Raw genomic sequence first — 24,527 nt, 5'->3', positions numbered from 1 at the left:
CTTGATTTTGAGAGGTTATCTTCTTGCTTTTTCTTTCCTCTCCCTCTTCCTGGTCGGTGACTCTGTACCCTAGGCTCTGCCCCTGTGGCACGCTTAGGTAGAGATTTACAGTTGATAAGTCTCTATGGCGATGCCATATATTAGGCTTCAGTCTCGTTGGTAGTTGAGGCTTGTTAGCATTTGGAGGCTCTGACAATGAGAGTCCACTTTCCTGGAGCCTCTATCCTAGTCTCTCCTTCCTGAATTAGCAGCCTGATGATCCAGCTATAAGGTTGCCGCTGCCTCTTCCTGGAGAGTAAGAGGCTCAAAGAGCTGGCAAATCCCCACTCTATCCCCACTCTGCACAGGGCTCTGGGTAAGGCTCTGTCAGTCAGAGCCGCCAGCGTAATCAGGCAGGCTGGGAGCCAATTGCTCTCAAGGTGCCTTTTTATGAGCCTCTAGGCATGTCCAGTATGCCTCAGCACTCTGTGGGACCACTCTCCCAGTTGTTTTGCACTTTGTAACCTGTTTTGGCTGGGAAGAAGATGCCCTAGTCGCTGCCTGCAGAACAGGAGGTCTTAAAAGCTGCCAAGTCCCTCTTTTTAACATATAGCCCTGAGTATGAAAGCTCTGCCAATTAGAAGTTGCCCCCACCCCTACGTGCATACAGCAAGAGGCACTCAAACATATCATGTCTTTTGTCTTAGATCGCTGAACTGAGAGAGATCTTATCAGTTAGAGCCACGTAGGTCAGTTGAGAGGTGAGCAGACTGTGGGTTAACCTAATTTCAGTGATTGGATCGGCAGATCTGCTCCCGAGACAGACTGCAAGCTGCTTGCCCACCCCTCCCCCTAATGCTTTCATATTTTTTCTTCCCGGGATGTTAGCTTGAATGGCTGGGTGAGGCGCCCCAGCCGCCCAGAGAAGTTTGGGTGTAGGGAAGTTTGCTTTCACGCACTCCCTGCACACCGCTGTTCAGGATGCAGGGACCACACTGAGACTCTGGTCACAGCCCATGCAAAGGCCTCTGACTCTGCCCCTCTGTCCGGGAACATGGGCGCCCACTCCCAGGCACTAGGAGGAACTTCTCGCACACTATCTGCGCTTGCCGACCAGGATATTGGGGCTAATGGCGGCTTCTGCTCGCCCGTCTTTGCTGGGGTCTGGTGCGGGCGTTAGCTGGCGTTGGCTGAGTCACCGCAGGCACACTCTTTCCTCAGCTTGGACATCTGTGCCACAGCCTGGCTCCCTCCACACCCTTAGCCCTCTATCTCAGATCCAAGTGAAAGCAGCCTTTGCTCAGGTTAGTGAGGAAGGCAGAGTGTTCCTTTCTCCGTCTTATTTCCTACAGGGTTGATTATATATTTAGTAAATTTTTCGCTCATTCATACCTTCATTTTCAGTGTATGGGACTTCTAGATGCTCCAAGGGTAGATTTTTCTGTCTCTGGTTGAAGAACTTGTTGAAATTTTGGGGAAATTTATCGGTAGTGCGCCTCACGGCGCCATTTCTCTGACATCACTCTACTTTGAATATTTTTTGCCAACTCCTTCTGACCTGTAAAATTCTGTTGAGAAATTAGCTAACAGTATTATGGGAATTCCCTGCTTTTTTAATCTTTCTTTAAGATTCTCTCTTTGGGCCCTGGCCGGTTGGCTCAGTGGTAGAGCGTCGGCCTGGCGTGCAGAAGTCCCGGGTTCGATTCCCGGCCAGGGCACTCAGGAGAAGCTCCCATCTGCTTCTCCACCCCTCCCCCTCTCCTTCCTCTCTGTCTCTCTCTTCCCCTCCCACAGCCGAGGCTCCACTGGAGCAAAGATGGCCCGGGCACTGGGGATGGCTCCTTGGCCTCTGCCCTAGGCACTAGAGTGGCTCTGGTTGCAACAGAGCAACACCCCAGAGGGGCAGAGCATTGCCCCCTGGTGGGCAGAGCGTCGCCCCCTGGTGGACGTGCCAGGTGGATCCCGGTCGGGCGCATGCGGGAGTCTGTCTGACTGTCTCTCCCTGTTTCCAGCTTCAGAAAAATACAAAAAAAAAAAAAAAAAAAGATTCTCTCTTTGTTTTTAATCTTTGATATTTTGATTATGATTTGATTTGTTGTGGACCTTTTTGGGTTTATCTTGTTTGGGACTGTTTACTATCTTGATTGTGTGTCTTTTCCCCTCACCGGGTTAGGGAAGTTTTCAGTTAGTATTTCTTCAAATAGGTTCTCAATCGTTTTCTCTCTTTTTCTTCTGGTACCCCATATAATGTGAATGTTGTTACGATTAATGTTGACCCAGAGGTCCCTTAAAATATCCTCATTTTTATAATTCTTTTTTATTTTTGTTGTTTTAATTGGGTGTTTTGTGCTAAATTGTCTTCCAAATAGCTCATTTGATCCTCTACTTCATCTAGTCTGTTGTTGATTCCTTCTAGTATATTCTTCATTTCAGTTATTATACTTTTTCATTTCTGACTGGTTCTTTTTTGTGATATCTATGTTCTTTTTTATGTTTTTATTATCTCTTTGTTGAAGTTCTCATTAAGTTTTCTGAACATCCTTATAACAGTTTTTTTCTTTTGCAATTTTTAAAATTTTTATTTTTATTTTATTTTTATTTTTTACAGGGACTGAGAGAGATTCAGAGAGAGGGATAGATAGGGACAGACAGACAGGAATGGAGAGAGATGAGAAGCATCAATCATCAGTTTTTCGTTGCGACACCTTAGTTGTTCGTTGATTGCTTTCTCATATGTGCCTTAACCATGGGGCTACAGCAGATCGAGTAACCCCTTGCTTGAGCCAGCAACCTTGGGTCCAAGCTGGTGAGCTTTTTGCTCAAACCAGATGAGCCATCGCTCAAGTTGGCGACGTTGGGGTCTCAAACCTGGTTCCTTCACATCCCAGTCCGATGCTCTATTCACTGCGCCACCGCCTGGTCAGGCGCAATTTTTAAAATTTTTATTGATTGATATTTAGAGGGCCGGCGGGGAAAGAGAGAGGAGAAGTGGGAAGCATCTACTCATAGTAATTGCTTCCTGTATGTATCTTGACCAGGCAAGCCCAGGGATTCAAACCAGTGACCTCAGCATTCCAGGTTGATGCTTTATCCACTGTACTACCACAGGTCAGGCTATAACCAGTGTTTTTAACACTGTATCTGGTAGATTGCTTGACTTAATTTTGTTTAGTTCTTTTATAGGAGTTTTTCCTGTTTCTTCATTTGGGTCATGTTTCTTTGCTGCTTCATTTTGACTGCTTCTCTATTTTTGTTTTTATTTATTATATATACCTGCTATATCTTCCAGTTCTGGTAGGGTAGCCTTAGGTAGTAGGTGTCCTGTGGGGTCCAGTGGTTCAGTCTCCCTGATCACCTAAGCTGGTGCTCTAGGTGTGTCCTTTGTATGGATTGTGTGTGCCCTCCTGCTGTAGTTGAGCCGGATTGCTGTTGGCAGGTCCATGGGTGGGGTTGATCCTCAACCTGACTGGCTGTGAATGTTGGCCACAACCACAGAGTTTGAGCTGCTATGAGGGGCTTACCCCATGGAGTGGGATTTTCCCCAGTGGGAGACCTCACATACAAAAGATGGCATCTGCCTACAGGCTGTGTGGGAGGAGGGCTCAACACAGGGACAATTGCAGGTGTCTCTCCAGCCCTCACTGTGAAGCCACACCTCTCAGTTTCTCTCTGTATGTCTCTAGTGTTCTCTGAGCTGCTATCTCTCCATTGGAGCCCAAGGTGAGTGCTCTGTGAGCAAAAGAGCATGGGCCCTTTAAGAGAACATCTGGATTTCCAGTAGCCTTCTGTCTTACCCAGAAGGACCAACATGGCTGATTTTCACAGCCAGATATGGGGTGTCCTCTTTCCAGTACTGGTGCTCTGGGCTGCAGAGCCTTGTGTAGGACTGGGACCTCTCATTCCTCTCATTCCTTTACAGCTGAGATTGACCTCCCAGTTCTCAACCAGCACATGTGGGTAGGGGCCAGCCTGTTACACATCTCCACCTCTCTTACCAGCCTCAGCATGGCTTCTTCTTCATATTCTTAGTTATAGGACCCTACTCAGCTAGTCTTCAGATGATACTCCAGTGATTGTTCTATAATTTAGTGGTAATTGTGATATGATCATGGGAAGTTTGCCATCTTGACTGGAACTTGTCAATTTCAGTTTTTAAATCAATAATTTCCAGATGAATTAAAGATACTAAAATAATAATAGTTGATATTTATTTAGCTTGTATATATGTCAAGCCCTGATTTAAGTATTTTTTATTCTGGTGCCCATATTTTACTCATTGAATCTTTGGAGCAGCCTTATAATTTTAGTAGCTATTTGCTCCTATTTGGGGCAGTGGACACTTAGAAAGAGAATGAGTGGCTACAGGTGTTATAAACCTTAGGCATTCTGGCTCCAGAGAATGTGTCATCACACACAAACTGTCTCTAAAAGTTCTAAGGGGAAAAGATAAATATTTATATAAAATTAGTACAGGTAGGATCATTCTAACCATGATTATAAAGCCAAAAAAAAACAAGGGAGAAGATTGGTAGATTTGACTACATGAACATATTTATTTAAACCTTTATATTTTCCCCAAATATCCAAATAAAAACAACAAGAAGAAATATTGGCAATGTATTTAATAGACATTGTGTTAATATTCTTTGTATATAAAGAATTCTTACAATCAATAAAACACACACACATATACACACACGCAAATTCTTCCAAAAGAAAATGGTCTAGGGCAGAGGTCAACAAACTGGTCCTGGACTAAATCCAGTCCACCATCTACTGTTGAAAATAAATTTTTATTGGAGTACAGCCATGCTCATTTGTTTGCATACTGTCTGTGGGTGCGTTTGAGCCACAACATATCATTTCTACTTCTGGTGGTCTTAAAATATAATATGGAGTCTCTTTCCTTTATAAGGCTTTGGATGGCCCTGCTTGATGGTGGAAGAATGGATCAGTTGGCCTCTACCGGCCCCTCCCTTACCTTCATCCTGTTTTATCTTCAACCTTTCTTCTCTTACTTTGGCAGCCCTGTTTCCTTTCTCAATCTCTAAAAAATAACTTGCCTTCTATTTCACGGAGAAAAAGGAGGGCTTCATGAGGTATATATGGAATCCCAACCCCTTCTGATTCTTCAGGGTGGGGAATTCATTTGTGATACCTTTATTTTCTACCTTTTTTCCTCTAAACTATTTTCATTTCTATAATTTATAAGCTATTTTATCTTTATTATTTCTGCAACAACAACAACAAAAAGATAAAAGGAAGGAAGAGACAAAGAAGAGAGAGAGAAAGAAGATATAAAGACAGAGAGTGGAATGAGCAATGGCTTCACATCTTGGTGGACCCTCTAGAGCAGTAGTAGTCAACCTGGTCCCTACCGCCCACTAGTGGGCGTTCCAGCTTTCATGGTGGGCAATAGCGGAGCAACCAAAGTATAAATGAAAAGATAGATTTAACTATAGTAAGTTGTTTTATAAAGATTTATTCTGCCAAACTTAGTGAAAATCCAACATAAAGTACTTGGTAAGTAATTATTATTATATGCTTTAACTTGCTGTAACTCTGCTTTATAAATTTTATAAAATAAAGTTACTTCCCTACTTTATATATAAATCACCATTACTGTGGAACCGGTGGGCGGTTAGAAAATTTTACTACTAACAGAGATTCAGAAGTGGGCGGTAGGTATAAAAAGGTTGACTACCCCTGCTCTAGAGATAAGGCACTTTAGGACTATCACAGGAAGCTGCTGGTGCACAAGGAATTGATGATTGTCTCAAGGAGTTAAAGGAACAATGAAAAGAACTTACCAAGCACTATGAAAAGTCTAAAAATGATCTGAAGGCCCTACAAAGTGTTGGGCAGATTGTGAGTGAAGTATTTAAGAAATTAGCTGAAGAAAAATTCATTGGTAAAGCTACAAATGGACCAAGATATGTTGTGGATTGTTGTTGACAGTTTGACAAAAGTAAGTTGAAGCCAGGAACAAGAGTTGCTTTGAAATGACTACACTAACCATCATGAGATATTTGCCAAGAGAGGTGGATCCATTGGTTTACAACATGTCTCATGAAGACCCTGGGAACGTTTCCTATTCTGAAATCGGAGCGCGATCAGAACAGATTTGGAAATTAAGAGAGGTGATAGAATTACTACTCACAAACCCAGAATTTAGTCCAGGGTGTAGGAATAATACCTCCAAAAGTCTGTTTACTATGTGGACCACCAGGTATAGGAAAAACACTCTTGGGCAGGAACTGTTGCTAGCCAGGTGGATTGCAATTTCTTAAAGACTGTATCTAGTTATATTGTAGACAAATACATTGATGAGAGTGCTCGTTTGATCAGAAAAATGTTTAATTATGCCAGAGACCATCAACCATGCATCATTTTTATGGATGAAGTAGATGCTATCAGTGGTTGTTCTCAGTTTTCTGAAGGTACTTGAGCTGATAGAGTCAGAGAACTTTAATGGAGTTACTGAATCTAAGGGATATTTTGATACTCTGCATAGACTTAAAATGATAATGGCTATAAACCAACCAGATGCACTAGATCCTGCTTTGTTCCATCCAGGAATATTAGATAGAAAAATACATATTGATTTATCAAATGAACAGACAAGGTTAGATATACTGAAAATCAATGCAGGTCTCATTACAAAACATGGTGAAATAGATTATGAAGCAACGTGAAGCTTTCAGATGGCTTGAATGAAGCAGGCCTGAGAAATGTTTGTAATGAAGCAGGTATGTTTTCAATTTGTGCTGATTATGATTTTGTGGTACAGAAAGACTTCATGAAAGCAGTCAGCAAAGTGGCTGATTCTAAGAAGCTGGAGTCAAAATTGGACTACAAACCTGTGTAATACACTGTAAAGATTTTGATGGATTCATGACAGGCATTGGTTTAATGTAAAAAATAAAGTTAAGGAAAAGAATGTATAATTGGCAATGATCTCATTAAAAGCATATAAATTAAAATATTAATATGTATGAATAACAAAAAATAATAAAGACAGAGTAGGGGATGTAGGGAGGGAGAAATAAAGAGAGAAAGAGAGAAAGAAAGAAAGAAAAAGAAGAAAGGGAAGAAAGGAAGAAAGGAAGCTCTGGTAATTATTTGGACCCTATACTCCACGTCTTGGCAATGTCTCTGGATATCTCTCTCCCTTTACAGCCAGCTCCCCCGCACCCACTTCAGTTGAAAAATAAGAATGTTCTTACTGTAGGGCTTGTTGGTAACACACACACACACACACACACACACACACACACACACACGCACACACACACACACTCACACACTCCCTCTCTCTCTCTTTCACACAGAAAAACTCATGAGGTTTGTTGAAACTGATAAAATAAGTATGACATAACTTTTTTTTTTTTTTTTACAGAGACAGAGAGTGAGTCAGAGAGAGGGATAGACAGGGACAGACAGACAGGAATGGAGAGAGATGAGAAGCATCAATCATTAGTTTTTCATTGTGCGCTGCAACACCTTAGTTGTTCATTGATTGCTTTCTCATATGTGCCTTGACCACGGGTCTTCGGCAGACCGAGTAACCCCTTGCTGGAGCCAGCGACCTTGGGTTCAAGCTGGTGGGCTTTTGCTCAAACCAGATGAGCCCGCGCTCAAGCTGGCGACCTCGGGGTCTCGAACCTGGGCCTTCCGCATCCCAGTCCGATGCTCTATCCACTGCGCCACCACCTGGTCAGGCGACAGATAACTTTTTATTAATATTGAAGCCATTTAGGTTTTCAAATTATAGGTTACTGAAGCTACCACAGCATTCTCCTCAAAACATGAAATCTAGTAGTAAACATTGCAAATTCCACATTTAGCACTTAGTGCAATTTCCCTTAGTATCTGAATTCTTAGTTCTCAGCAGCACTAAGAACACTTAGAGTAGAATGTTCTGAGTGTAAAGTGTTCTGATATCAAGTGTTCTTAGAATGTTCAAGTCAGAATACTGATTCTCAAGCAATTCATAACACCAACTATAAAAAATAAGTGGGAGAGAAAACAGCAGTCACATTGTATTAAAAAAAATCTGAGCACAGATTTCAATTGACAAAGTGGCAATCCGAAATCACATGCCATGCTCAGTCCAGAAACTGATCAATTATATACTTAAAACTCAATTTGTCAATAATAATGAAATTAAAGACAAAGCCAACTTGAGACTTTTGGAAATTTGAAATTAATGAACACTGGAATATCCTAATAGTCAAAATATAGTAGTTGTAGTAATACAACTGAACACATGTCTGATAAAGGAATGTTATCTACAACTAACTCTATGTTTCTCTAATTTGTCAGACAAGTATTTTATTGTAAAAATAATTATTCAAGGTTCAAATCTTCCATAAGATAAAAAGTATCATTAAGCATTACCAAATTCAATATTTATATTAAAGTAATACTAACAATGCGGTTTGCCTCATCACTGCAAACCCTGTTTTTCTATTTAAATAAAAGTAACATTTTAGAAAGTTTGGGAAATAGAGAAAGAGGATATCTATAATCTTACTAAATTCACAGCTTTTTTACAGCAATGTATTTTTTTGTAATTGTAATTTTTTATTCTGCTTTTAAAATTAGTATTTCTCTCGGCTATTTTTCTGTGATGTTAATAAATAATAATGTTTATAATTTTTGTAGCAGCTTAATACCATCTAATATATCAATTTATTTAACAATTTACCCACTAATAATTTAGATGAGATCCACTTTTTTACTTTGTGTTTATAGGTCCCTCCCTACCATACTTTGTACTTTTTCTTTTAACTCTTTTTTTTTTCTGTTTTTGCTCAATCTTTGCACTCTCCCACCCAGTCCGCCCCAACAGCTGTCAGCCTGCTCTGTATGAGTCTGTCTCTAATTTTTATTAGTTCATTTTGTCCACTACGAGTGAAATCATATTGTACTTGTCTTCTCTGACTGGCTTATTTCACTGAGCATATTATTGTCCAGGCCCATCCATGCTGTCATAAACAATAAGATTTCCTTCTTATTTTTATAGCTAAGTAGTATTCTATTATATAAATGTACCAAAGCTTTCTCATCTACTGGTGGGCACGTGGGCTGCTGCTGCTAACAAGTCTTGGCTACTGTAAGTAACGCTGCAGTGAATATAGGGGTGCATATATTTTTTTGAATTAGTGTTTCGGGTTGCTTTGGATATATAGGTATATTCCCAGAAGTGGAATCACTGGGTCATTGGGCAGTTCCATTTTAAATTTTTTTGAGGTAACCCTACACTGCTTTCCACAATGGCTGCACCAGTCTTCAAACCACCAACAGGGCAAGAGTGTGCCCTTTTCTCTACATTCTGCCAATACTTGTTTGTTGATTTGCTGATGATAGCCATTCTGATAGGTGTAAGGTGGTAGCTCATTGTGGTTTTAATTTGCATTTCTCTGATGATTAGTGACGTTATGCTTCTTTTCATATATCTATTGGCCATCTGTATGTCTCTTTGGAGAAGTGTCTATTTAGGTCCTTTGCCCATTTTTTTTAATTGGGTGGTTTGTTTGTATTGAGTTGTATGAGTTCTTTATAAATTTTGGATATTAACCCCTTCTTAGATATATCACTGGCAAATGTCTTCTTCCATTAAGCAGGTTGTCTTTTTGTTTTGTTGATAGTTTCTTTTGCTATGCAAAAACTTTTTAGCTTGATGTAGTCCCATTTATTTATTTTTTGTTTTGTACTCTTGCTCGAGGAGATATATCAGAAAAAATATTGCTACAAGAAATGTCCAAGAGTTTACTGCCTATGTTTTCTTCTAAGAGTATTATGGTCTCGAGTCTTCCATTTAAGTCTTCAAACCATTTTGAGTGTTTTCTTGTGTATGGTGTAAGAAGGTAGTCTAGTTTCATTTATTTTTCCATGTATTTGTTCAGTTTCCCAATACCATGAATTGAATAGACTGTCTTTATGTTATTGTATGTTTCTGACTTTTGTTATATGTTAATTGACTATAAAAGCATGGGTTTATTTTTAGGCTTTCTATTCTGTTCCATTGATCTATATGTCTGTTTTTATGCCAGTACCTTACTGTTTTGATTACTATGGCTTTGTAATATAATTTGATACCAAATAACATGATTTCTCCAACTTTTTTCTTCTTTCTCAAGATCGCTGTTACTATTCAGGGTCTTTTGTGATTTTATATAAATTTTTAAATATTTGTTCTAGTTCTGTGAAATATGCTGTTATTATCTTGATAGGAATTGTGTTGAATCTATAGATTGCTTTGGGTAGTATGGACATTTTGATGATGTTAATTCTTCCTGTCCATGAACATGGTGTTTATGCTTCCACTTGTTTATATCTTCTTCAGTTTCATTCTTCAGCATTTTATAGTTTTCTGAGTAAAGGTATTTACATTCTTGGTTAAATTTATTCCTAGGTATTTTTTCCTCTTGAAGAAACTGTGAATGGGATTGTTTTCTTAGTTTCTCTTTCTGATAGATCATTATTGGTGTATAAAAATGCAACTAACTCTTGGGTATTAATTTTATATCCTGCTACTTTACTGAATACATTTGTCAGTCTAGTAGTATTTTGGTGGAATCTTTAAGATTCTCTATATACAGTATCATGTCAACTGCATATAATGACAGTGTTACTTCTTCCTTTCCAATTCGATGCCTTTTATCTTCTTGTCTGATAGCTGTGGCTAGGACTTCTAGTACTATATTGAATAAGAGTGTTGAAAGTGGACATCACTGTCTTGCTCCTAATCTTAAGGAAAATGCTCACAATTTTTCCCAGTGAGTATAATGTTGGCTGTGGGTTTGTAACATGACCTTTATTATGTTAAGATTTATTCCCTCTGTTCTCACTTTGCTGAGAGCTCATATATGTGTGTGTGTGTATGTATATGTATGTGTGTGTGTGTGTGTGTATATATATGTATATGTATGTGTGTGTGTGTGTGTGTGTATATATATATATATATATAAATTAAGTGAGAGGTGGGGAGGCAGAGACAGACTCCTGCATGTGCCCAGATGTTGATCCACCTGGCAAGCCCCCTACAGGGTGATGCACTGCCTGTCTGGGGGGTGCTGCTCTGTTGCTTGGCCACTGAGCTATTTTAATGCCTGAGGTGAGGCCACAGAGCCATCCTCAGTGCCTGGGGCCAACTTGCTCAAACCTTTTGAGCCATGGCTGGGGGAGGGGAAGAGAGAAAGAGAGGAGAGAGAGAGAGAGAGAGAGAGAGGGAGAGAGAGAGAAAGAAGGGGGCGGGGTGGAGAAGCAGACGGTCACTTCTCCTGTGTTCCCTGACCAGGAATTGAATTTGGGACTACCACACGCCAGGCTGATGCTCTACTACTAAGCCAACCAACCAGGGCTGAGAGTTATCATAAATGGGAGCTGGATTTTATCAAACAGTCACTTTTTTGTGTGTGTATATTGATAGGATTATGTGGTTTTTATCCTTCATTTTGTTTATGTGGTGTATCACATTTATTGATTTGCAAATATTCTACCAACCTTCAAACCCTGGAATAAATCCCACTAACCATGGTCTATCATCTTTTTAATGAATTGCTGGGTGTGGTTTGCTATTTTAGCATATGTATTTATTAGTGATATTGGCCAGATGCATAGTGTCTTTATCTGGGTTTGGGATTAGGATAATGCTGGCTCAATAAAATGAGCTTGGGTGTCTTCCTTCCTTTTCAATTTTTTGGAGTAGTTTAGAAGGATAGGTATTAGTTCTTCTTTGAATGTTTGGTAAAATTCACCTGTGAAGCCATCCAGTCCAGGACTTTGTTTTTTGGGAGCTTTTTGATTCCTGCTTCAACTTCACTAGTTGTAATCTGTCTATTCCAGGGGTCGGGAACCTTTTTGGCTGAGAGAGCCATGAACACCACATATTTTAAAATGTAATTCCAGGCCCTGGCTGGTTGGCTCAGCGGTAGAGCGTCGGCCTGGCGTTCAGGGGACCCGGGTTCGATTCCCGGCCAGGGCACATAGCAGAAGTGCCCATTTGCTTCTCCACCCCCCCTCCTTCCTCTCTGTCTCTCTCTTCCCCTCCCGCAGCCAAGGCTCCACTGGAGCAAAGATGGTCCGGGCGCTGGGGATGGCTCCTTGGTCTCTGCCCCAGGCGCTAGAGTGGCTCTGGTCGCAACAGAGCGACGCCCCAGAGAGGCAGAGCATCACCCCCTGGTGGGCAGAGCATCGCCCCTGGTGGGCGTGCCGAGTGGATCCTGGTCGGGCGCATGCGGGAGTGAGTCTGTCTGACTGTCTCTCCCTGTTTCCAGCTTCATAAAAATACAAATAAATAAATAAATAAAATGTAATTCCATGAGAGCCATACAACGACCTGTGTACGTTACACATTATCCAATAAAAATTTGGTATTGTCCCAGAGGACAGCTGTGATTGGTTCCAGCCACCTGCAACCATGAACATGAGCAGTAGGAAATGAATGGATGTGTAATACATGAGAATGTTTTATATTTTTAACATTATTTTTTTTATTAAAGATTTGTCTGCTAGCCAGATGCAGCCATCAAAAGAGTCCCATCTGGCTCGCAAGCCATAGGTTCCCAACCCCTGGTCTATTCAGATTCTCTGATTCTTCCTCATTCAGTTTTAGAAAATTGTAAGTTTTGTTAATGAAATAAATATTTAAATACTTTTTTCTTCATTCATGGTCTTTGCTTTCTCCATATTGCTCTATTTTGTTTGTTTTGCTCTCTATTTTCTGTGTCTAGATGTCCCTTAGTTGTCTGGTGATCTTGGTTGTCTGCTCTTACTGAAGAGCAGTGCCTCTTAAAGCTAATAAGAAGCTCTGATCCCATGGTCAGGCTTGTCACCTGTGGGTCATTTCACTAAGAAATGCTCGCTGTTGGTATGTTAAGTCTTTTCTCTTGGTCTGGTTAGACTCTCCCGAGAAAAATCCTCTGACTTCCTGCCTTGATGGTTTCGGACTGGTTATTATCTTTCTGGAAACTGAGTTAGAGAAGAGATCTGGAGGTGGGTGGACTCAGCTTTTAGTACATGAAATAAATGTTCACCTAATCCCCTGTTTCTGTAATGGTACCCTCACTCTTAACTGTGCCTGTCCAGCTTTCTGCAGAATGGGGAAGGTATAGTTGCCTGCTTGGACTTGGGGAAGGGATCTGGGTATTTATCTGATGCTTAAAAGAGAATTTAAGTTAATCCTATTTTTAGCCTTACCTTTATCCATGTCTAGAACATAACCTAGAGTTGCCTTTGTGGACTATGGAGTTTACAGTGTAAACTGATTGTGTCTAAACTTGACTTGGAACTCAGTTTTCTCAATTCTATGAGGTCATCTCTTTATCCATATACTTTCTGGCTTTGAAAAAAAAATTATTTTTGCTATTTTCTTTACTTTTGACTCTTCTGTATGAATATATAAACGTGATTCATTTTTATTTTTTGTTTGTGTCAAAAATACAATTTTGTCTACGGAGATAGAAAGTAGGTCAATGGGGATGGGGGTGGGGATATGGCTGGAAACAGGCTTGAGGGAGCTTTTTGGAGTGATGGAGATGTTCTGAAGCTGGACTGGGGTAATAATTGCATAACTCTAAAAATTTACTAAAAACTACCGATGAGTGTATTTTATGGTATATAAATTATAAAAACCATTTTTGCTTTAAAAGTGACCTACTGACCATCAAATCTCCTCAAAACTTGATTTTATCATACCATATATATCATGCATTCTGTTCACTTAAACATTTATTGTGAATACCTTTTATTTTGCAAATTTATACCTCTAAAATAGAAATGATAAGTGTGTAATTAACAAACTGTATTTTTCCCAGCTCTTTTCCAGTCATCTTGCAAAATATCATGTAAAATACCCCTTTTATAATACATTTTTTGCTTGCCTTTTTCCATTCTTGTTTATATACTTATATGTTGATGTTTAGTTGTAATTATTACACTTGGCACTATGATTATACAACATTACCCTAATCATTTTGGGGGAAATGGATTAATTTTATCTAGATTGTCTAATTTTCTGGCATAATGTTGTTCGTTGTACTTTTTTCATATTGTAAATTCAGAAAGTAAAATTGTCCATATGAAAGTTACACTTCCAGATACACGATAGCATGTTGTTGAAGCACTGTGATTATAAAACATCATCCTAGTCATTTTTCTATATGCTATATAATTATTGTTGGCAATTACATAATACTTTGTAGGGTACATGTGTCATACACTAATTATGATATCCTTATGTTAAAACACTTAGGCTTTTTTAAAATTTATACTGTTAAAATAATGATGTGGTTGATGTATTATTACTTTATGCATATAGCTTTTTTCCTTTTTTATTATTAGGATAAATTTCTAGAAAGCATCTACTGCTCTTGAACTTAAACAAGCACAAGTGACTTAAGAGCAAAACGAATTGGCCTTTATATAATTTCCTTTTAATGTATTTCAGAAGATTCCATATATGAAGAACCTATATTATTATCTTTTAAGTCATTCTGCATTATGGCTTTTGATATTTGCTGAATGTACTTTTTTAAAAAAATAAGATATAATGACTTGAAGAAGTCAAGAAAGGCAAGAATTCTATGGGAAAGAAACCCTAGATACTGGTGCATGTGTGCGTGTGTGTGTGTGTGTGTGTGTGTGTGTGTGTGTGTTTACTTCACTTAAATATTCCAAATAGAGTGGTGCAGTACCCACCTCAGGTTGGGTAGCCTCAGATTTCTATTGCCTGTATATCATCAATAATTGTATTGGGATATCTCATCACTGATTTATAGCTTTACTGGATGCATGCTGACAAGCCTTTTCAATCAAAAAGTTAGTTAAAAGGTTTTAAAATTAGCATTAATGGATTACTACTTGGCCAAGTAGGGAAATGACTGTTTGTTCTGGAGAAGTTTCCGGGAGTTCTTAGCATCCTGGAAGTACACCTCACTCTTTACACGAGCAGGTAGTCAGGTCACCAGAGGCAGGGAGTCAGAAGGTTTTGTTCTTCCGAAAGACCAGTTACCTGCAGACTGAATTAATTGTCTTTAGGACACCATATTCAATGGAGAAGTTAGATGGTAGGTTATCAGGAAGACTGAGGTCAAGTTAGTTCCTGAGAAACAATACATGCTTCCTACAACCTTCCTTACACTTCTCTTTGTGCTCTAACCAGAGCATGGCAACTGAGACCTTGTCACCAACACTTTAAAAGGTAATTAAAAAAATTACCCACATTTAAAGTTAGCTCCCTTCCTTGACAGCAATTTCCCTTTCTCTCCCCCCTTCAGTCCTTGGGCAGCCAGGAAAACCCAATATTAAGAGCAGTGAGCACTCTCCATTTCCTATCCCTTTGTGTGTGTGGTACCTGTCAGCTTTTTTAACCCCCCAGGTCAACTCAAGCTTCTGTTAAAAAAAAAAAAAAAAAAGCTTTATTGCAGTATAATTTACATACCATAAAATTCACTCATTCAAAATGTGCCATCATTGTTTTTAGTATACAGAATTGTGCAATGTCACCACTGTCAATTTTAGAATATTTCATCACTCAAAAAAAGAAACCCATATTTATTAAGTTACTCCAATTTCTTCCCAAATCCTCTATTCCTTGAGTACTCACTAATCTACTTTCCATCATTATAGATTTGCCTATTATAGGCAGTTTTTATTTCAGTTTTATGTTTTCAAGATTCATTCATGCTTTTTAAAATTTTTATTTCCAAATACTATAGTTTTGTATGGATATACCACTTTTCATTATCCATTCTTTACCTTATATTTGGATTGTTTCCTTTTTTTGCCTATTATAAGTAATGCTTAATGGGGCTGTGAACATTCATATACAAATTTTTGAGTGAATATATGTTTTCATTTCTCTTGGGTATATACCTGTGACTGGTTTTGCTGAACCATATGCTAGCTCTATGTTTAACATTTTAAGGAACTGCCAAGCTGTTTCTCAAAGTGGTTGTAACATTTTATGTTTCCACCAGCCATGTATGAGGGTTGAAATTTCTCCAGCACTTGTTATTATCTGTCTTTTTTATTTTAGCCATCCTACTGGATATGATGTAGTATCTCGTTGTGGTTTTGATTTGCATTTCTCTTATAGCTGTGATGCCAAGCACTCTTTTTCATGTGCTTATTGATTATTTGTATGTCTTCTTGGAAGAAATATCTGTTCAAATTTTTGCTTATTTTTTGATTGGGTTATTTGACTTTTAATTGTTGACTTGTAAGAATTCTTTACATATTCTAGATACAAGGCATTTATCACATATATGATTTACAGATGTTTTCTCCCATTTTGTGTGTTGTCTTTTAATTTTCTTGATGGTTTCATTTGAAGTATAAAACTTTAATTTTTTTATTTTGTCAGATGTACTTTAGGTATCCTGACTAAGAAACCATTGCCTAATCCAGGGATCCCCAAACTATGGCCCGGGGGCCACATGCAGCCCTCTGAGGCCATTTATCTGGCCCCTGCCGTACTTCCAGAAGGGGCACCTCTTTCATTGGTGGGTCAGTGAGAGGAGCAGAGGATGCGGATGCTGGAGTACCGTATGTGGCGGCGCCGCTCACATACAGTACTACTTCCAGTGACACGGGAAGCATGCGTCACGGCTCCGGAAGTGCATCATATCACTTGTTACGGCTAGCAGTGACAAATATGGAACCGGACATTGACCATCTCATTAGCCAAAAGCAGACCCATAATTCCCATTGAAATACTGGTCAGTTTGTTGATTTAAATTTACTTGTTCTTTATTTTAAATATTGTATTTGTTCCTGTTTTGTTTTTTTACTTTAAAATAAGATATGTGCAGTGTGCATAGGGATTTATTCATAGTTTTTTTTTTTTTATAGTCCGGCCCTCCAACGGTCTGAGGAACAGTGAACTGGCCCCCTGTGTAAAAAGTTTGGGGACCCCTGGCCTAATCCAAATCACAGTGATTTACATACATGTTTTCCTCTAGGCGTTTTCTAGTTTCCGCTCTTACATTTAGATCTATGATCTATTTTGAGTTAATTTTTATGTGTAGTATAAGGTAGAGGTCTGTCTTTGATATTAAGTTGTTTTAGCACCGTTAAAAAGATTCTTCTTTCTCAATTGAATTACCCAGGTATCCTTATCAAAAATTAATTGACCATAAAGGTAATTCTTGGACCCTCAATTATATTCTACTGACCTTATATATCTATTTTTATGCCAGTAGCATACAGTCTTGATTACTGTAGTTTTGGATTAAGATTTGAAATTGGAAGTATGAGTCCTCCAACTTTATTCTTCTTTTTGAAGATTGTTTTGATCCCTTGAATTTCTGTATGAATGTTAGGACCTAGGTATGTCAATTTCTGCCAACAGGGAAACTGGAATTTTGATAGGGATTGCATTGAATTTGTAGATTTCAAGGTCTTGTTTTGTGTGCTTGCTTTGGACACTGAAATGGTATCTGCCTTTCTTATTCTTCTCTGAGAGAACACAGTTCCCATTGCCCTTAGTCCTGAGAGAACAGGAGAAACCTATTTATATGAATGTTAGTGATTGTGTTTTTTCTCTGCCTCAGTTTCCTCTTATGTAAGGTGGGGTTAATAAGTGTATTCATGTCATGAGGATGTTGTGAAGGTTAAATGAGAGAATCTTTGTGAACCATGCAGCAAGCACTCAATAAATTTTACTCATGATAATAACAATTATTCTCCAAAGTCTCTTTGCATCTAGACTGATTCTACAAGTCCTTCATGCACTGGCCTCCTTACCCACGACTCTCTTGGGTATGATCTGTACTCCAGGAAAACTTGTATCTATCTGATTCTGAAAAATCCATGATTTTCCAACTACAATGATAGATTAAAACATAGGGGGAAAGAGGAATATTTACAATATGTGGCAAAAAAGACATTTTTCATAAATAAAACTTTAGTGGAAAAATGTATCATTTCTAGTGTCCAAGGGAATGGAAGGTGAAGAAACAGCTGTAGGATTTTTTTTTTTTAATCCTTTAAAAATTCAGTTTTCTGCTCTTGGTCGACAGGGATGCACATAACTTGCAGCTAGGCAGCAGCTAACAGATACAGGGAAACCTGGAAGGTCTGCTGAGATGAACTGTCAGGTAGAAATGATGTTGTATAGGTGTATCTTATTGTGGTATGAATGTTCACATGTTCTTCAACTAGCAGGAAGAGCGTCCTCTTTTTAATGCCCAGCTAAGTCTGTGCCCCAGTCCAGGCGCCTCCCAAGTGCCTAAGCATTCCTAGGTGACACTTACACGTTCTCTTCTGACTTGTTAGCTCTCACTCAGGGATATACTTCTGGGCTTCTGCACCCTGAACAACCTAAAGGAGTTGGCGTGAATATTTTACAACGAAAGTACCTTCTTAATATTATAAATGTACACTGAAATTTTCTTTGAGTAGACTGTCCTTTTTCTAACATTGAAGTCTGATTTCTTACATTCACGTTTTGAGTTAACAATGATAAAATATACAATATAATCCAGTGATGAGGGAATGGATTTTCTTAGCCAGTTTTACAACTTTTATAAATGATATAATTTCCCCACAGTCTTTGTGGGACAACTTAATGAGCAGTAAACTAATGAATTTGTGTGTGCATATGCATGTGTGTGTGTGTGTGTGACTAATCTAAGGCTTATTTCTTAATTTTCCAGCTTATCCTATTATTAGCTTTAAATGTCGTATCTACCCTCTTAAACTTCCCTTAAATTCACCAGATTCCATAAAACCTGTCCAGATCCTCCCAGCCAGATATGAGATGATCTTTATATATATATATATATATAAACAGAGAGTTAGAAATCTCTCACAAAACCTGCTAGATGTCACTTTATATATTAGTTACTTGTGTACTTATATGGTTCCCTGTCTAGGTTGTAAGCTCCAGGTATTGTGTGTTATTGATCTTGGTATATCCTTACCTCCTCATATAATTCTTTGGACATATTGGGTGTTTCAATATGTTTATTACATTAAATTTCTGGGTCAAGATAGAAGGAACTTGGACAGCCACCCACTTTGATGGGCAGCCATTTTTGTGCATTTGACTGAGGTAGCTCATCAAGAATCTCTAGTACCTAGAAGGGGCCCCAAATGAATTAACGCTATATTAAATTCCATGCCATGGCAATCTGTCATCTAGCAAGATTCCAGTGCTCAAAATTACAACTAACGTGTATTTAAGAAATGACTATGTTTGTTTCTGAGGTAGAGTGAGTTCTTGACAGCTTAGTATTTATTGCCTTCAGTGGTCAGATTACATGGAGCCCTCCATTTAGGTAGGGGATACTAGCTGTGTCCTAGGAGCCTAGGAAGATAGCACTTGATAGAACAGGACAGTATGTTAGAGTCATGCTTCTCAAACTGTCTAGGGTGAAGCAGTAGTTTATTTTTTTTCCAATTCAGATGGATTAATAATTTTGTAAAATACAGTAAGCATAAATAACTAGAACAATGAAATTTAAAAGATAATCCCTCAATATTTAAATGTTTGATTCAACAGACTAACATTACTTTGTCAATTTGTTAGTCTGTACTTACTTGATCAGGCACCATCTTCAGTCCATGGACCACAGTTTGAGTAGCACTGGTTTAGAGGGTGCATTGTCAGGATATGCCCACGTAGGAGCTTGCATCATCTGGAGTTCATTAGGATATCTGTTGGACTAGAATGAATTTTGGGGGGTAATGGGAGAAGATATTTATATCTTGAAGTAAGACCAGGTCCAAAATTAATATTATTCTTTAAACCAGGGGTCCCCAAACTTTTTACACAGGGGGCCAGTTCACTGTCCCTCAGACCATTGGAGGGCCAGACTATAAAAAAAAATATGAAAAAATCCCTATGCACACTGCACATATCTTATTTTAAAGTAAAAAAACAAAACAGTAACAAATACAATATTTAAAGTAAAGAACAAGTAAATTTTTTTATTTTTTTTTTTATAATTTTATTTTTTAATGGGGCGACATCAATAAATCAGGTTACATATATTCAAAGATAACAAGTCCAGGTTATCTTGTCGTTCAATTATGTTGCATACCCATCACCAAAGTCAGATTGTCCTCTGTCACCTTCTATCTAGTTTTCTTTGTGCCCCTCCCCCTCCCCCTTTCCCTCTCCCTTTCCCCCCTCCCCCCGTAACCACCACACTCTTATCAATGTCTCTTAGTTTCACTTTTATGTCCCACCTACGTATGGAATAATGCAGTTCTTGGTTTTTTCTGATTTACTTATTTCACTTCGTATAATGTTATCAAGATCCCACCATTTTGCTGTAAATGATCCAATGTCATCATTTCTTATGGCTGAGTAGTATTCCATAGTGTATATGTGCCACATCTTCTTTATCCAGTCGTCTATTGACGGGCCTTTTGGTTGTTTCCATGTCCTGGCCACTGTGAACAATGCTGCAATGAACATGGGGCTGCATGTGTCTTTACGTATCAATGTTCCTGAGTTTTTGGGGTATATACCCAGTAGAGGGATTGCTGGGTCATAAGGTAGTTCTATTTTCAGTTTTTTGAGGAACCACCATACTTTCTTCCATAATGGTTGTACTACTTTACATTCCCACCAACAGTGGATGAGGGTTCCTTTTTCTCCACAGCCTCTCCAACATTTGCTATTACCTGTCTTGTTGATAATAGCTAATCTAACAGGTGTGAGGTGGTATCTCATTGCAGTTTTGATTTGCATTTCTCTAATAACTAAAGAAGATGAGCATCTTTTCATATATCTGTTGGCCATTTGTACTTCCTCCTGGGAGAAGTGTCTGTTCATGTTCTCTTCCCATTTTTTTATTGGATTGTTTGTTTGTTTGTTGTTGAGTTTTATGAGTTCTTTGTATATTTTGGATATTAGGCCCTTATCTGAGCTGTTGTTTGAAAATATCATTTCCCATTTAGTTGGCTGTCTGTTTATTTTGTTATCAGTTTCTCTTGCTGAGCAAAAACTTCTTAGTCTGATGTAGTCCCATTCATTAATTTTTGCCTTCACTTCTCTTGCCTTTGGAGTCAAATTCATAAAATGCTCTTTAAAACCCAGGTCCATGAGTTTAGTACCTATGTCTTCTTCTATGTACTTTATTGTTTCAGGTCTTATGTTTAGATCTTTGATCCATTTTGAGTTAATTTTAGTACAGGGGGACAAACTGTAGTCCAGTTTCATTCTTTTGCATGTGGCTTTCCAGTTTTCCCAGCACCATTTATTGAAGAGGCTTTCTTTTCTCCATTGTGTGTTGTTGGCCCCTTTATCAAAAATTATTTGACTATATATATGTGGTTTTATTTCTGGACTTTCTATTCTGTTCCATTGGTCTGAGTGTCTATTTTTCTGCCAATACCATGCTGTTTTGATTGTCGTGGCCCTATAATAGAGTTTGAAGTCAGGTATTGTAATGCCCCCAGCTTCATTCTTTTTCTTTAGGATTGCTTTGGCTATTCGGGGTTTTTTATAGTTCCATATAAATCTGATGATTTTTTGCTCTATTTCTTTAAAAAATGTCATTGGAATTTTGATGGGAATTGCATTAAATTTGTATATTGCTTTGGGTAATATAGCCATCTTGATTATATTTATTCTTCCTAACCAAGAACAAGGAATATTCTTCCATCTCATTATATCTTTCTCAATTTCTCTTAACAATGGTTTATAGTTTTCATTATATAAGTCCTTTACATTCTTTGTTATGTTTATTCCTAAGTATTTTATTTTTTTTGTTGCAATTGTGAAGGGGATTATTCTTTTGAGTTCATTCTCAATTGTTTCATTGTTGGCATATAGAAAGGCTATTGACTTCTGTATGTTAATTTTGTATCCTGTGACCTTACTGTATTGGCTTATTGTTTCTAGTAGTCTTTTTGTGGATTCTTTGGGGTTTTCGATGTATAGGATCATATCATCTGCAAAAAGTGATACCTTTACTTCTTCTTTTCCGATATGGATGCCTTTTATTTCTTTGTCTTGTCTGATTGCTCTGGCTAGAACCTCTAGTACCACATTAAATAACAGTGGAGAGAGTGGACAACCCTGTCTTGTTCCTGATTTAAGGTGGAAAGCTTTCAGTTTTGTGCCATTTAATATGATGTTAGCTGATGGTTTATCATATATGGCCTTTATCATGTTGAGATATTTTCCTTCTATACCCATTTTGTTGAGAGTCTTAAACATAAAATTGTGTTGTATTTTATTGAAAGCCTTTTCTGCGTCTATTGATAAGATCATGTGGTTTTTGTTCTTTGTTTTGTTGATATGGTGTATTATGTTAACCGTTTTACGTATGTTGAACCATCCTTGAGATTCTGGGATGAATCCCACTTGATCGTGATGTATTATTTTTTTAATATGTTGTTGTATTCGATTTCCTAGTATTTTGTTTAGTATTTTAGCATCTGTATTCATTAGAGATATTAGTCTGTAGTTTTCTTTTTTTGTGCCATCCTTGCCTGGTTTTGGTATGAGGGTTATATTGGCCTCATAAAATGTGTTTGGAAGTATTGCTTCTTCTTCAATTTTTTGGAAGACTTTCAGTAGAATAGGAACCAAGTCTTCTTTGAATGTTTGATAAAATTCGCTGGTATAGCCATCAGGTCCTGGACTTTTATTTTTGGGGAGGTTTTTAATGGTTTTTTCTATTTCTTCTCTACTAATAGGTCTGTTTAGGCTTTCTGCTTCTTCTTGACTCAGTCTAGGAAGGTTGTATTGTTCTAGGAATTTATCCATTTCTTCTAGATTGTTGAATTTAGTGGCATAAAGTTTTTCATAGTATTCTACAATAATTCTTTGTATATCTACGGTGTCCGTGGTGATTTCTCCTCTTTCATTTTGGATTTTGTTTATATGAATTCTTTCTCTTTTTTCCTTGGTAAGTCTTGCCAAGGGTTTGTCAATTTTATTGATCTTTTCAAAGAACCAGCTCTTTGTTCTATTAATTTTTTCTATAGTTTTACTGTTCTCTATTTCATTTATTTCTGCTCTGATTTTTATTATCTCCTTTCTTCGGCTAGTTTTGGGTTGTTTTTGTTCTTCTTTTTCTAGTTCCTTAAGGTGGGAAGTTAAGTGGTTCACTTGGGCTGTCTCTTGTTTAGAACAAGTAAATTTAAATCAATAAACTGACCAGTATTTCAATGGGAACTACGGGCCTGCTTTTGGCTAATGAGATGGTCAATGTCCGGTTCCATACTTGTCACTGCTAGATGTAACAAGTGATGTGACGTGCTTCCGGAGCCGTGAGGCGTGCATCCTACGTCACTGGAAGTAGTACTGTATGTGAACGATGCCATGCTTTGCATCTCTCACTGACCACCAGTGAAAGAGGTGCCCCTTCCGGAAGTGCGGTGGGGGCCTGATAAATGGCCTCAGGGGGCCGCATGTGGCCCGCGGGCCGTAGTTTGGGGACCCCTGCTTTAAACCATAGAGTGAAAATTTCACATTTGAGTAGAAAGGAGAAGTCTGTAATGTAGTTGAAATAGTACCTTAGGAAGAAATTTTCATGTTAAAGGTTGACTGTAAGGATACAACAGTCACTTTCAAGAAGTAAGATATGTGAGTTCAGGCAAAAGATGGACAGTAAATACCTGGTCATATCTCAGGCTATGTCACTGAAAATGGAATGTCAGTAAAAATATTTACTGAGCCCCTATTATGTCGTAAATACAGTACTAAGCCCTTTGCAATGCTGTATCACTTAATCTTTGTAACACTACTATGTGGTGGTATTATTAACCTCGTTTTTTTCAGATGAGGAAACAGGCTCCAAGAAGTTGAATAACCTGCCTCAAGGTCACACGATTTTCAGATGGGTGGACTGTGTAACTCAGAATCCAGATTTTTTGGCTCCTAAATGTGTCTCTAAATACAGCAGTTTTTGCATAGAATTTTGGGCCATGGACTTGAGAATTGTCACTGTCTTTGGATACCAATTAACCTGTTAACCATGCTTTCTCAGTCCTCCAATGCTGTTTTTCGAAATTTTAAAAGAGATTTGGCCTTGAAGAAAAGAGATGAAATGATTTAATGGGAGACAATTCTGAGGTTTGTAGTCAGAGCTGAAGCAACATAACCACATGAAGTTGATGAAACCTAGCTGGATGTTAATTTAACACTGGGCCAAATATTCTCAATTTCAGTTTCTAAGTAACATTTTATAAATCTAATTCTTTTTTTTTTTTTTTTTTTAAGTGAGAGAATGGGAGATAGTAGGACAGATTCCTGAATGTGCCCCAACCAGAATCCACCCAACAATTCCTGCCTGGGACCAATGCTCAAATCAGCCAAGCTATTTTAGTGCTTGAGGCTGATGCTTGGACCAGCTGAGCTATCCTCAGCGCCTGGGGCCAACACTCGAACTAATTGAGCCACTATCTGCGGAAGGGGAAGAAGGAGAGAAGGGGTAGAGGGAAGAGGAGAGAAGCAGATGGCTGCCTCTTATGTGTGACCTGACTGGGAATCAAACCTGAGACATCCAGGCCCTGGCCAGTTGGCTCAGTGGTAGAGCATCAGCCTGGCGTGCAGAAATCCCAGGTTCGATTCCTGG

At 38.5% G+C, this 24,527-nt stretch overlaps 1 protein-coding gene and 1 pseudogene across 2 annotated transcripts in view; both read left to right on the top strand.

The window, feature by feature from the left end:
• The window catches only part of GREB1L (GREB1 like retinoic acid receptor coactivator), a 365,704-nt gene that overhangs the window by 67,689 nt on the left and 273,488 nt on the right, over positions 1-24,527 (top strand). The gene's annotated exons all lie outside the window — the stretch shown is intronic.
• Positions 5,784-6,847, top strand: LOC136383285 (26S proteasome regulatory subunit 10B pseudogene; annotated as a pseudogene).

The sequence above is a fragment of the Saccopteryx leptura genome, chromosome 11 (genome assembly GCF_036850995.1).
Source record: "Saccopteryx leptura isolate mSacLep1 chromosome 11, mSacLep1_pri_phased_curated, whole genome shotgun sequence".
Classification (NCBI taxonomy): domain Eukaryota; kingdom Metazoa; phylum Chordata; class Mammalia; order Chiroptera; family Emballonuridae; genus Saccopteryx; species Saccopteryx leptura.
Note: the sequence above shows the minus strand (reverse complement) of the source record. Positions and strands in the feature narration are given on the sequence as shown.